This window comes from Carettochelys insculpta, chromosome 2 (genome assembly GCF_033958435.1).
Source record: "Carettochelys insculpta isolate YL-2023 chromosome 2, ASM3395843v1, whole genome shotgun sequence".
Taxonomy (NCBI): Eukaryota; Metazoa; Chordata; order Testudines; family Carettochelyidae; genus Carettochelys; species Carettochelys insculpta.
The window spans coordinates 267,697,782-267,713,313 of record NC_134138.1 but is presented as its reverse complement, the minus strand read 5'-3'; positions in this window follow the sequence as shown (position 1 = coordinate 267,713,313).

Sequence of the window (15,532 nt, the reverse complement as noted above, 5' to 3'; positions counted from 1 at the left end):
GTAGCATGGAGAGGAGTCATGTGGGGTGACCATCACATGGCTGCACCCCCCTCTTCCCCTGTGTCCTTTCTCACCAGTCGCCTTGGGCTGACCTAACTAGAGTGCTCAGTGGAAGACATTTTTTTTCCTGCTCAAATGACCTAGCACAATTGACCTCAGGTATAGGTGTAGACAGAGGCCTCATTTGTGCATGCGCTTCCCCTCCCCTCAAGCCAGCTCTGTGAGTCTGTCCATGAAAAGCAGATGGCTCTGCTGGCTTTTCTTCTGCTGTAGACTCACCTTCACACCAGAGTGCAGTTGACCAGCAGCTCGAGCATCAGCACGCCTTTGGTCTGGCTGCAATCTGCTGTGTATTTGCATCTTGTCAAATTAACATTTGCATCCGTTTAACTTCCACATGAGTCATCACTAAATGATTCAATCTCTGTCTGAACAGCCTGCAGATAGCACTGACCTTTCTTTTAATGCTTGGGCTCAGGTAGGGATTTGGAGGGGAAGAGGGAGAACTATTCAAATGCAGAGACCAGGGTCAAACAGCTTAGGGGTTTTCAGCATGTAACTCCCAAAGGAAGGGAACTACCTCTGCCTAGCAAGGACTTGACATGCACCTTCTCTCCATGGCTTCACGTCTTCTTGAATTCTTTTCAAAAAGTGCAACATGCCCAGAGCTGTTGCAGGGAGGCAACTGCTGGGGAGGCAGAAACAGAACATTTATATAGACTGTATTGCTGGACAGGGGTAACACCGTAGGCTTAGGTGAAACTCAGATGGTGAGCACAGTCCCCTTTAACCTGGGGAGAGATTCTAGTGCTGTCCAGCTGATGAGCAGCATGCCCGTAGCTGCTCACAGCTCCCACAGCCAGCAGCCTGTGTGTCTATTGGTGGTGCACATCCACACATGCCTTGGTGCATATAACAAAATTTATTCCATCCATGGATAAAAAAGATGAGCGGGAACACTGGGGGAGGGTAGACATCCGGCTGTCCCTCTGCTCAGGGATGATTTCTTCCTGAGTGAGGAGCCCAGAATGTTAAATATCATCAGACAGATCTCCTGGGCAGTTCATTTGGGATACACTTGTGTTTTTCCAGGCACAAGGGTACAAAGGACCTTTTTGGGGGGGGGTGGAGATTTTCAAGCTGGCCTCTGAGCTTGCACAGGTCAATGCTGTCTACTAAGATGCTCCATGTGCCCATGCAAGCAGCCGCGCGTGGCGAAGTGATTTAATGGAGCTAGCCGTTTTGAATCATAGGCACCTGAGTGCATCAATATGTGGCATGATTTTTCCAGGGTTCTGAGCATGTGCAGCTCCAAGTGACTCCAGCTCTGAAATGTAGGCTGCTTGGGTGAGGAGTTGAGGGCCTCCCTTGGGGAGCTCATTAAGAACATTGTGGCCTCGGTGTGCAATCCCCAGTGCTGTTAGCATGACCCTGTGCTCCCAGCTGTCATGCTAGCATAGAGTAATGGTTCAATACCAGATGCTAATCCATGCTAAATCTGCTGAAGAACCAGAGCCTGGGTGCAGGTCTACACCAATGGGGAAGATTGAATGAAGACACACAACTTAACTAAAGTACATACCTTAGTTTGCACTCGAGGGACATAAACACTCCCATCCATATCCCTCACTCCTTGTGAGGAGCAGACATGCCGGTGCTGGCAGGGGCACCTCTGAGTTCAATTTAGTCTGTTCCTACCAGACACACTAAGGTGAACTCCAGAAGAGTGAGCACAGCAGCTGAGCAAAGACTCACCTCAAGCATGTCTAGCTCAGCTCAGAAGTGGCCCACAATGGCCCTCCCGCTCCCTGTCTCTCCGGCTCCCTCCAGAACAGTGCAGAAGTGCTGCTTGTTCCTGAGCACCTGCTCTTTCCCCTTTGCAGCTGCACCATCCCAGCAGCTGCCCAGATTCTGCTTCATTTGAAATGGGATGGAAGCTGTGCAGCCAGCTGAGGGCACCGCTCCCTCCTGTGCACCTCCCTAAGCTATAGTTCGGACCCATTTGGCGGGTATGTCTAGATGGGAGCCATTGCGTGTGACTGCGGCTCAAGCCGACATACTACAGAAGCCCATGCTGCCAGCTGTGGGTGCTACGAGCACTCGGCCAATCAATGGGAGAGCGCCTGAATCTCTCCTGGGAAGTCACCCAAGCACTCAACTGCAGAGAACACTGCTTGCCAGGCGTCATTCTCCAAGCATTGATTTGCTAACCATTAACACCTCATTGATTTATGCATGTCACTTTTGTACTGGAGTTATGAAGTGTGGCTACCTCTGTGTTACTGAACTATGGTGTGCGGTTCAAAACACCCACGAGCAGCCTGGCATGTACAACAGTTAAAAGGTTAAGCCAGGTTAATGGCTTGTTGAGGAAATTCACAAAAGCACAAGGATTACCCCAGGAACTGTGTAGAATAGAAACCTCTGAGAGGTAGCACAACACAATGGGGATTGTTTGACCCAGGTCACAGCAAAAGAGCTTTCCAGCAAGTGGGAAGGAGGTATAAAAGGGGGAAAAAGACATCATGAGGTGACCACGCTCTCCCTGCATGCCTAGAAAACACCTGAGGAACAAAGACAGAACTGTGGGAATAAATGGTCCCATGCAAGGATTTTTAGCCTGCGTAAGAAAATCTGGGAAAGCCAAGGCACCTTGTGCCTTAAGAGTCTGTCAGCCTGTTTACCACACTGGGTGAGAATCTGCTACTTTACATCTTACCCATCTTGTGTGTTACGCTCATTTTGAAGGTTTTGTTTATTTACTAAGATAAGCTGCTTTGTTCTGTTTGCTCTCTCTAATAACTGCTTACATTTGCCTTTGTAGTTAATAAAAATATTTCCTGTTTCTAATATCACCCGGATTGTGCGATTCCTATCTGGGGAACCAGCACAATGCTGTTCACACCTTTCTCCACATTCAGGGAGAGGTGAAATTTTATGGGTTTGTGCAGCGTAAGACAGTATTATTTTGGCTTTGGCCCTGTAACACAGCAGCACTCACCCCTTGCAAACATCCCCTTTGGCCAAATGCATGTGCCTGCACTCTCTCTTCTTTCAAAGCCTCTTTGGCAACTCATTCCTCCGGCTCAGTAACACACACCCTGTGTGCTAATCAAACAAGTCCCTTCTGGGTACACATCTGACAGGTCCAGTCAGCATCCTCTGTAGTGTCCCTCTGAGTCTATTCCTCCCTCTGGAAAAGAGGAGGGCCCTAAGGTTACCCTGCCTGGAAGCAGCATTTGCCCCTTCACCTGAGGGCTTTGTGTGACAGTCCCAACATTGTTGGTTGGTCTGCAAAGAACACTCCACAGAGAGCTGTCCACGGTGCCACAGCTCTCTCAACCAGCCCATCACCCAACCTGAATCCCTTGAGCTCTGCATTGCAACTAGCTGCTGCTCTGCTTTGCAGCATCTTTTCTAGGTCCTTTCTGGCCTCTGATTGGCTGTTTCCTCTGCAGCCACTCTAGAGTGGCTAGAGGACCTCTCTATTGCCTTTTCCTAAGATGGGGTGCCTCAAGGCCACAAGCCTCCAGCAGTGGGCTTTAGGGCTTAGTTCATTCCATCACAGTCCCCCAAAATGGGTATGCACATGAGTACTGGGTGAGTCCCCTCCTGCACGGAGCTGATTTCAGTTTGTGGAACTGGGTGTGGCCCTACTTGTGTGTTTATGCTGCAAGGGGCCAGAGAGCCTATTTCAGCAAAGCAGGAAGGGGGAATCCTGGCAGGTGGCGCTGGAGAGGATCAGTGAAACCCCAGGATATCAAGTGACATCTTGGAAGAGGCAGGAGATGTCCAACACACGCAATAACAAATGACTGCCTTGCTCAGACCCTGCTGCCACTTTCCTATCGCTGGGTGAGTGAAATCAGCTTCATCACTCTTTATGGTTTTATGACAATTGGGATTTGGCTGGCCCCTTCCTAGCTAAACAGAACTGATCAATTATTTGAGTCACACGCCATAGCCTACCTAACAGCATCTTTGCCGTTGGTTTTTTTTAAGTTGTTTTACTAAGTCTTGCAATGCAGATAATCCAGTTGTTCTGAAAGCCACTAATGATGCTGTAGCAGGTTTTTGAAACAACACAGTGAGCAAAATCCCATCTGGGAGAAAAGCCCATTTGCTGATGAAAGGAGAAGTGGTATATTGTCTGTGCTACCCCTCCAGGTTTACTGGGCTAATTATCAAATGCACTAAAATAGACAAGTATTTGTCAATTTTCTCTTCACTTTAAAGAAGGTGCCAGTAATACCAAGAGTCACTGTGGGGCATAGTCTTTGCTGGCATGAACTGGCACAGCTCACTAAGATCAATGGAATTTCTAAAGTTTACAACAATTGAGATTCTGACCCTGTACCCATGAAACTTCCAAAGAGCTAACCGACCAGGTTCTGCCTCTCGGTGGAACTTGTTTATTCAAACTCTTAAGTAAAAAAGCTCATCCATGGAAAGGTTAAATGAGTGGGCTTGAATGACTGCTGCAATTATCAGCGCTTCTCTTGCCCAAGAACTAGAGAGAGAGATGCCAAGATTACACCTAGAATAGAAACCCTTTGCCCTTCATTCACAAAACACACAATATAACTGGGATTGCTATTTTCCAAATTCAGATCTTCTTTTTATCAGCCACACTCTCTGTGCTGTTTAATAACCCCTTACTGAATTAAACCCAAGTCATATGCCAGATGCACAGACATGCTACTAGTCATATTTCCTCCACTCTACAGTAATCCAATCATGGCTGGGTAATTAAAAACTGCCCCTTGCCAGCATGTGCAGCCTCATCTTCAGTTTGTCTTTTGTAATTCTGGTGATCTGCTCTTCACATATTGATTAGCCCCACCAATACAAGTAGTCCAATATGCCATTAAGTGGACAATCCAAAAGTCTCCAAGAAAAAATGAAAGAAGAAGACAAAAACAAAGAGAAAAAGACACAGAGGAAGGGAGGGTGAAGAATAGGGGACAAAAAACCCAGAGAGCAACAGAATGAAGAATGCAATTGCAACAAATGACAGGCACATGAGCCACAAACCCAGAGTATCAGTCTCCAGTGCCTCACCCCTCATGACATGACAGTAGCATGATACGCTCAGGGGTCAATGTCAGCCAGCAGAGGGTCAGGCCGAAAGACATATTTCCAGAAGTGGTTACATGTGTTAAGGTTGAGTAATGAATCCACTAGAGACAATCAATTTATTCTTGGATGATATGGGATGAGTAGGAGAATAGACTTGTCTTTTGAATTACAGCCTTAGAATCTTTCCTCCTGGTTTCCAAGAAGAAATACCTTGTAAAGAGCCCGGCTTTATCAGCTAGACACCAGACGCGTATAAAGTGAAGCATGAAACAGTGCCAGGAACACCGCTACCTCTCTCTCGGGCGCGCTACTCCCTTTCTGGGCTCTTTTCTCTTCTCACTTTTGTCATTCTTTATGTGGGACTCAGTCTCCTCCTCTTTGATTTTCTTTTTAAACAACAGGCCAAGATTACAGGTGCTGATCTGGGGTAAAACTGCTGACTAGTGATCTCATATTAGAGGTGTGCCAGAGCCTTGGTGTGAACCCCTGGCATGTTGGCACGAGGAGCTTGCAGGTGCCACCTCTGTTCTGCACTGAGTGCTATATAGGAATGGAAGCAGGCCCATGGGATGCGAGATTGAGATGTTGCACCAAGAAATGTAAGTGGTTGGTGACGCTCAGGACAGAAGAAGGGAATAGGTAGGAGGGCAGGGAAATAAGGCTCCAGTGGAACTGTGGGGATGCATGTGTGGACAATCAGCACTAGATTTAAGAGGAATAAGGTGACAGCTGTGCCCACACTGCTAAGTAGACCTTCACCTGAAGCTCCAACCTCTAGCTTTGAAGCCAGTAAGCTAGCCCAGGTTCACAGCACCTCCAAATTTAGAGCAAAAGTTATGTGTGTGGATGGGCAGGAGAATTAGTGTTACAGTCAAAGTAAGCGGCTGCTTTACCCTGCCCTGAAGACCTGTTGTGAGGAAAATGGCCGGAGCAGGCTTGGGTGTCTTTCATCCCCACTTGTCTCATAAGTGACTCATTCTCATTGCCCTGTGCCAATTACATTGATTACTTTTTTTGCCCCCATAAATCCTCTCTCTTATTAGTGCACAGGAGGGACAATGGGAAGTCAGGAGCAGAGCTCTGCAGGACAACGTAAACCAGAAAAAAGGGAGTTTCCAGGACACGGTTTAGAACATAGTTCTGTGTTTAAACTCAAAATCAACCCAGAACAGCAAAAGAGAACTGTGCAGCAGTTCAGAAGTACAAGAGAACAGGGAAATGTTCACACTGAGCAAATAAGGAGCCAGGCTTGGTCATAATGCGTCCCACAGAGAACTGTGTTTATCAGCTTCTGTTTACCTTTTCATTACAAGTTCCGGTGTTTCAAAGCAGGATTTTTCTATATGGCTGCATGTACACTGGCAAGTTCTTTTGAAAAAAAACGGGTCTTTTCCACAAGAACTCGTGGCTCGTCTACACACAAAATGTGCTCTTTTGATCTGAAATTGAAAGAATGTAGAACTTTTTCAGGCAGCCCTCTTCTTCTCCCAGCTGAGGAAGAGCGCCTCTTTCTGAAAAAATATGTGTAGATGCCCCGGGGACCCTTTTTTCAAAAGAGCAGTCCTCCTGGTGCCGAATTTTTCAATCACTGGCCCGTTCTTTCAAAAGAGCGGGGATTGTGCGGACACTCACCGTCGAAAGAGCTGCTCAATGTTTTGATCCCCTTTTTTGTGAGTGGATGCGCTCTTTCAAAAGAGATCTTCCGGAAGAACGGCTTTTGAAAGATCGCTGTAGTGTAGCCACAGGCTATGAAAAATAGGCTTGGTGGGAAATCATCATGGAAAACAGAACGGATTTTTCTTTTAAAGCAAATAAATACATTTAATAGATTCACTGAATTGTGGGCTGGAAAAGACCCACTAGGCTAACTCACTCCATCTCCCTGTTACTGCCACATTGTTCTTTAGTGGAGGTGTATTACTGCTTTACTCAGTCTAGATTCAAATGTCACATTTCATTTCCTGCAACCAATGTAAGGAGCTTTTATCTAAAGGATGTGTGTGTGTGGAGGGGGCGGGGTGTTTTCATTCTTGTATGCAAATGTATTCTTAGGTGCTGTCCAAACTACTGAACAAATACTTTGTGTAGAACAGAAAAAGTGCTAATAGTTCTAAGTATGCTCTCAGATTGTTGATTATGATATGCACAAAAAGCAGCTTTGTACAGCTCCCCAGGCAGTATAAAAAACAAGTGTATTATGTGAGCAAGGTGGGTGTGTAAGGCATTGGGCTTGCACTTCGGAGCGCTGGGTTTAATTCTCATCTTTGCCACCAACTCCCTGTGTGACCTTGGGCAAATCACTTAACATTAGGTTCCCCAAAAGGACTTGAGACACCTAAAAGTTTCAGTGGTGCCTAAGTGGGCAACCAAGGTCCCTAACAAGGCACATGGGTAGCTAAATGGCTTGAAGGGTCTGAGCCTTGGTCTCCCATCTGTAAAATGGGCCTAATACACTTCATCATCACAAGAATGATGTGACCATGAATTCATTGAGGTGCTTGATTGCTATAACTATGGGAGGCAATTACAGGCGAATGAGTCACACATGGTAGGGTTGCTGCTGTTAATGTTAATACAGATTGAATATGAAGGGCCTGATTTTCCACAGCCTTCCCTTTTCCTTAGTCATCCAACGCTGCTGCGGCTAATGGAAAGACTCCCATGGAATTGAAAGGGCTTTGTCTGAGCCCTTTCTGCCTGGGCAGGATTTATACCTATGCTGTGTTCTCTTCACACCAGTGTGAATGGTTCCAGAACAGTAAGGGAGTGGAGAATCACGCCTGGTGCCACTCCTATACCAATACAGAGACCATGTTTGTTTCTTTTGACCTGTCTTCAGTGAAATGCGCTGAGCCTGGCTCCTGGCGCTGGTTCTTTTCAGGCTCTGGGCATTTCTGCAAGTGTTTCCTGCCAGCGTTGCCTTTTAAAAATACCGCCCCCTCCCCCTCCAATCTTTCCTTTGTTCATGGTTACAGCAGTAAGTCGCAACTATTGTGCCTGGTAAAGTGATCCTGCAAGAGCCTTGGAATGCAGTGTTTTCAGGTGGGATTAAGGAAGGAAATTCGTCAGCCTCCTCTGCTTTATTGCCATTTAACAGAAAAGCCATCTCTTCAGATAACCACTTAGTCCATTTGCTCCCTGAATAAAGCATTATAGGCATTTGTTTTACAGCTTGGTTTGAATACAGGGCGAGGCACAGAAAAAGCAGCTCAGATGGCAGTCAGTTAACTGGAGGCCTTAAACACAGTGGTGAGCCAGTGTTCCCTCTGTTTTTTCCATCCATGTGTGGAATAAATTGTGCTCCGTACACTGAGGCATATGTGGATGTGCACCACCAATAGACACCCAGGCTGCCGGCTGCGGGCGCTCTGCTGATCAGTGGGACAGCACCTCAGTCTGCCCTGGCAGACCACTCAAGTGCTCAGCTTCCAGAAGTACGCTGGTGGGGGCGGGGTTATTTTCGTTAACAAGTCCTAGGGAAAAAGCACTTTTATTTTACTTTAGGCTTTACCTCTGGTGCTGTTGTCAGTTGTTGCTACCCGTTGTTGACCAATACTCAGAGGCTGGAGTAGAGCACAGCTGGTCCTTATGTGGCAGCTTTAACTTAGGCCTGGGAGTGATGTAGATCAACCTGCCGAAGCAGGAACCCTCGACCCTGACAGCACCTGTGAGTAAATAACTGATTGACGTGCTCCACTGTGCTGAGCAGGAGAGAATTGTCCCCAATGTTTTAAATTTGCAATGCTGATGGACGGGACAAATGGGATGGACTGTTTAAAAACACTGACCTAACCTTTAATGAAATGCACACTTAACCTAACTCCGAGCCCCCGGTGCATCCTCTGTATTTCTTCCCATACGTCTCACATCTGCCACACTGTTCTTCAGTGAAACAAATTAGCAAGGGATGTGGTGGGTTCACCATTGCCTGGGGTTGTTAAATCTGGATATATGCAGTAGTTCAGCCACAGGTTGTTGGGTGGGCCTGGTGCAGGAACACTGGGAGAAATCTGGCCTCTGTTACTGAGGTCAGTCTAGATGACGGGTTTGTACAGCACCTAGCGTAATGGTGTCATCATCTGTTTGTCGGGTTGCGAGGCACTGTTTCAACACAAATAATAAATAATAAGTAGGCCCTTCTGAAATCTATCACACACATATGGAAGGGACTAATTTGTACTGTCAACAATTCCATCTGTCTCTAACTAGAAATGTAGCAACTACATTAACAAAGTCACTCAAACTTTCTAGCTGTTTTGCCCTTCACCTTGGGTAATTGAGTTTGGGCTGGTCAAACAGTTTCATGAGAACAGAATCCAGGGAATATCCAGGTGGGGCCAACGGATGTTCTGGGCCATACCAGAATAGAGACTTAAGTCAAGTGCCAATAACACAGTGCCCATTCAGAATGCTGGTTTGGGAAGATAAACTACAGAAAGCTGATTGTGCCTAATTGCATAGGTGTGCCAAAAATTAATCTCTGTGGGGAAGGGCCTGTGACTTCCAATGTCACGAAGCACCGAGCAGCACGGGGCTTCACTCCTGATCGGGGCAGTTGGGTGCTCCTCCAGGCAGATAATTAACGAGTTGCAATTCACCGCAAGCCAAATCCGTACCCATGGGCAAAGCCTATATATGGCTTTGCACAGGGGATTCTCAGGGGGTATCTAAAGGAGTCAGGCCCTCACAACACCACAGAGCACTAGTGGAGCTGAGCTACAGCCACTGGTACAACCTTGGGGCTGCAGTATTAGCCATGCTTGCTGTTCTCACCTCCACGAAAGACTGGCCAGTGAACTCACATAGTCGCAGATCCACTGGCCACAGCTCCCCCTTCCTCCCAACACTGTCTGTGGGATGGCACTAGGGCCAGTGTGTGGGATGGGGTCCTCTGCTCACAGGACCCAGACCCTTGCAGGCTCTGCTGCCCATATGCATTGTCTAGGCCACAGGATGTCTTTCCCAGTGACAGGAGAACACTGAGCTGTCCTTACAAGGGGCCCTTTTCTGGTGGCCCCAGCCCTAGGTTTTACACACCTTTGGGAGTATGGGAAAATCAGGACTGTGTGAATTCAGGTCCTGCTGGTCCCAGGTGCCCGTGTCTCCCCTCAAATCCTGTGAGAGCCCAAGATCCTGCTCCAAGAGAGATCTGATGGGAACTACCAGAAACTTTGGGGGTTTCTCAGTCAATGCCACCTTTTGCTCCTGTTGCCACTCCCTGATGTACATGAATGACCAAGCCAATGTCGGGGTTGTCGTCAACTAATTGACAAGCAAAGCACTGGAGTCAGCACTGTCACACCTGGAGCAACTCCCCCTGGCTTTGATAAATTTGCTTGTTTTCCCTCACGTCTGAGGAGCCAAACTGTGCCCGCCCTGCCAAAATCTCCCCATGTTTACTGAAACAAGGTTCCTGACCCATCACAGCCTATGCCACCTATTTCTGATGCCTGGTCACTGACACAGCTGGGAAGGCATACAACCAATATGCTGACCTCTGTGGAGAAGATCTGCTTCCAGTGGCAGCTGGAAGCAAGAGATGGTTCTTGTCTCAACATTTGGTTACCACTTGTCCCTCAAGGACACTAAACTTGTTACCTTGGCCCATTATAGTTTATCCACCAGATTAACCTGGTCAGATACAGACCAGTGGGGCCCAGTCAGTGGACAGGGCTCAACTCAGCGTGCTGAGAGTGGAGCCAGCCCATGGGCATGGGGCCCTGAAGGCATGGGGCCCCAGGCAACTGCCTTGCTTGTCGTGCCTGAAGGCCAGAGCTGGATCTGGCAACCTTCAATCTCCAGAGACCCCATTATGTGGATTATATTGCTATTCCACGTATCCTCATTAAAGAAATTTCAATCTTGGATGCGCATGTAGTACCCAGAGGCACTGAGACCTCATCTGGGGGTGAGTCAAGTCTCTGCTCTAAGTCTCGGCTGAGAGCCAGCTGGCTCTCAGCCGAGACTTAGAGCAGAGACTTGACTCACCCCCAGATGAGGTCTCAGTGCCTCTGGGTACAACACACACACCAACCTCCGCCACTCATCATGGCTCAGGGGCAGGACGAATATCTGGTGAGACAGAGCCTGGACTGTAAGCTCCTCTGGGACAACGCTTTTACCTCATGAACTAGGAAGAGTATAACCTACCAAACCATTCATGAGAACTGGCCGGCAAGAGACATGCACCAGACCTCCTCTGGGAACCTCCCCACCGGCCAGGCTTGAGGACCCTGTGGAAGCATCCTTGGATGTGGTGCTGAGTCATCCCTGAACTAGAGCTGGATTAAGCAACCTATGGTGATGACTCCCTCCTGTGCCAGGCTCCAGCCAAACCATAAGGCAGGAGCCATTCTGGTGGCACTCCACACAGATATGTAAGGAAAAACAGCAGCTCAGTCTCCCTACTGTCACTTCATGGCTTGGAACTCTCCCCTGTCTGATACAGGGGGCATACGCCATAGCCCTTGTCCAGCTCCAGCCCTGCTTGGACTTCAGTGCTGTTCCCAGTCCTGCTCCAGCACAGCTTTTCCACCAGCCTACCTCCCAGCTCTACTCTTGGCTTATTGCAACCCCACACTTGACTCCTCTGGTTCTGGTTCCTGGCCTGGATGGCACTGTACCAAGCATTAGTTCTGACCCTCCACATCTTGGTCTCTGACAGAACTCCCAGTGGTGTCACGGGGCTGTGCCCTCTGCTGTCTGTGTCAGGGGGAGATACGGGAGTACCATCAGCCCACTCGTGAAGGTCTTTCTGCTGTTGCCTGTGTAAAACCCACTCCCTCTGGGCTGCCTGGTTTTTACCTTTTGCTCAGAGCTACACAAAGTTCCTGAAACACCGTATGGCTGTTCCGCAGCAACTTCACCTCCTGCTGTGGGCACAGTGCTGCTCTGCCCTGCCCTGCTCTCTTCTTCCCACCGCCAGGCCGATTTTTATCCTGGGTTAGATTTTCATGTGTTTCATAATGTCCAGCTGCACTTGAGGTAAAAATGTGTTGTCTAAAAAAAGCAATTTACTGAGAGGCACAGGCTGGAAATCATTCTCTGAACCGCAGCACAATTTTAATCAGAGGACCACGCAGTATCCAATCAAGGGAGGATTTAGGAGGGAGGGAGGGGGCCAGGAGGTTGTCTAGTGTGGCATTCCTAAGGGAGCTGTAAGTCCAAGCTCTGCCTCAGGAAGACAGGATATCATGGGCTTCACATTCTACCCAAACCTAATTTGCACTAGAATTACATGGGCATTACTAATGTGTACAGTAACGCAAATTGATTAGCCTGCTATTAGTAAGAGCAATGTGCTCACTTGGTAGCTGCGGTTTGCTTTAGAGCAGCAGTGTGGGAAGCTTAGACACAGTTGGGCGTGGTGCTTCTTTTCAGCAGTGTGTGTTGTAAGAGGGCCATGTTCTGTGAGATGAAGGACCATGCAATGGGAGCTGACAGCCCCCTGCTGCTTTTGGCACATTAGCCTGAACTCTGGGTGTCACTTCCAGGGCAAAAGATTCATCCTAATGACCCAGTCCTGCTCATGATGAAGTTGTGCTACAGACTGCAGTGACATCAATGCATCAGGCCCTAGGTCTGTTCTGACAGACAACTATTATTACTTTGCATATTGAATAGTGACAGAGAAATAGCCGGGTTAGTCTGTACTCTATCAAAACAAAAAGCAGTTAAGTAGCACTTTAAAGACTAACAAAATAATGTATTAGGTGATGAGCTTTCGTGGGACAGACGTGTGAAGAAGTGGGTTTGTCCCACAAAAGCTCATCACCTAATACATTATTTTGTTAGTCTTTAAAGTGCTACTTAACTGCTTTTTTGTTTTATTACTACTTTATTACTGAACACCCTCGCCCCATCTACTATTACTAAGCTGTCCACCATGGACACCCAGAGCTTGCACTGTGGCTCTATTAAAGCTTAGGGAATATTTTCAAAAGTGCCTGATTGACTTAGGAGCCCAAGCCTCATTTTCAGAAGTGACTTTGCAATGTGAAAAGGGATGGAAGAGAGACTCTAAGGGCCAAGATCCCCAAACTTGTTTCGGTGCCAATCTTCCATTGATTCAAATGTGAGCTACAGGCCAAAATACCTTCAGCATCTGGGCCTAGGTCACTTTAGATAGAGGAAGTGTCTACACTACAAGTGGTAACGTGGTGCAACTCTTGCGACATAACGTAGACGCTCCTGACAATGATGGAGGAGAGGGGTTTTCCAACACTGTAGTAAATCCACCTCCTAGGCCGTGTCTACACTAGCCAAAGACTTCGAAATGGCCATGCAAATGTCCATTTCGAAGTTTACTAATGAAGCGCTGAAATACATATTCAGTGCCTCATTAGCATGTGGGCGGCCGCGGCACTTCGAAATTGACGCAGCTCACTGCTGCGCAGCTTGTCCAGACGGGGCTCCTTTTCGAAAGGACCCGACTTCGAAGTCCCCTTACTCCTATGAGCAGATGGGAATAAGGGGACTTCAAAGTAGGCAGGGTCCTTTCGAAAAGGAGCCCTGTCTGGATGAGCCGCGCGGCCGCCAGCTGCATCAATTTCGAAGTGCTGCAGCCGCCCGCATGCTAATGAAGCGCTGAATATGTATTTCAGCGCTTCATTAGTAAACTTCGAAATAGCCATTTGCATGGCCATTTCGAAGTCTTTGGCTAGTGTAGACATAGCCCTAGAGAGGCAGTAGCTAGGTGGACAGAAGAATTTGTCCATCAGCTTAGCAGTGTGTGCAACAGGGCTTGGGTCAGCTTACCCACATCTCTGTGAAGTGTGAGCTTGTCATGCACACTCCTATGTGATGTAGCTAGGGCAGCTGAAGTTTCAGGTGCAAGCCAGGGCTCAGGCCCCAAAATCAGGTATCTGTTTTTGAAAATGTTACCTCTTGGGTATGTTAGGAATCAGCCCTGGTTCCATCACTTACGGCCAGCCACCATGCCACCGCAGCCCTGCAACCTGCATGTGTACACAAGCAAAGCTGATGTCCCCAGTAGATTTCATCAGTGCTTGGAATGTGGTTGGCACATCATGGCTTTCCTTCTTGGCTCTGCAGGTTTGCATCCAGGCAGCTTCACCAGCTGTCAAGCACTGACTGCTGACTCAGGACTAATCTCCACAACAGACAAGTCCTTAGATGGTAAGCTTTTCAGGGCAGGAGTCACCTTGTTTGCACAGCACCTGGTGGGATGTGATGTTTAGGCACCAGTTGGGGCTTCTGAGTGCTACTGTCATACATGTGTTGTCTAGTGATGACCTAGCCAGTACCAGTAAACCTCTTCCACTCCTACACCTTGGTGCATAGGCCATTGAAAACCATTCACCAGCGTCCACTGTCCTGGGTGATCTTTTCCAATTCTAACCAGGTGTATCCTGTCTTTTAACGTTTGCCTTCAGGTCTCTGTGCCAGGTGTTTCTTGGGCTCCCTCTCTTATTTCCTTGTGGATTCCAATTTAAGGCTTGCCTTATGATGTTGGTGATTGGTTTTCTAAGAGTATGTCCAATCCTTCGTCATCTTCTCTTCCTGATTTCTTCTTCGGCAGGAAGTTGGTGAGTCAGTTGCCACAGGTCTTGGTTGTTGATGGTGTACGGCCAGTAGATCTGGAAGATTTAATTATTGATAAACAATTATTGATAAGCAATTATTGATAAACATCTGAATTTTTTTTACAAATCAGATGGGCCACTATTCTCCTCTCAGATCCACGGGGCTTTCTTCTCCTGAATATTTCACTTTTATTCAGAGCACATTTTCTTCTGTTCACAGCCATAGGAGTCTCCACCACAGCAAGAGAGTGAGGATTGGTATCAGGCTCCGCTGTGTACCTCAGAGGAGGCAAATACTGCCCTTAGTCTCTAGCTGGGGATTTACATGTTATGCTCATTCCACTGGAAACAGAATCTGTGAAAAACTCACAGAGGACCAATAAGTGATCACCTACCTTAAGGCACAAGAAACAATTGCCTGGGTTGTTCTCTAACTGAGTCGGTGAACTATTTACAGCATTTTCTTAGTCAACGCCACCTCGGCCTCTGGGTATCTGAAAAATACGACACCACTAGGATGTTGTAATGCTGGCACAGGCATCTCTGCACAGCAAATAAATATGGAGTCTTCCTCCTCTTTCCTCATTATAGCCAGGGTGCTAAGTGAGAGCAGGACACACTTACTGGGAGCAGAGAGTGGTCAAAACCGAAATCCTGGGTCTGTACTCTAGATGGCAGCTGATGTAAACTGGCATAGCAGAGAGCTACACCTATACAGCAAAGCCCACGCATGGGTCCTTGGCAGAGATTGAACTTGGGACCTAGAGACTGTAAAGTACGTTGCCATGTTTACTGGAGAGCCATGTGGGGCCAGACCAAAGGTCCAGTTAGCCCAGGACTCTCTCTGCTGGTGTGGCCAGTCCCAGAGGGAATGAACAGAACAAGCAACCCTCAAGTGAGCCATCCCT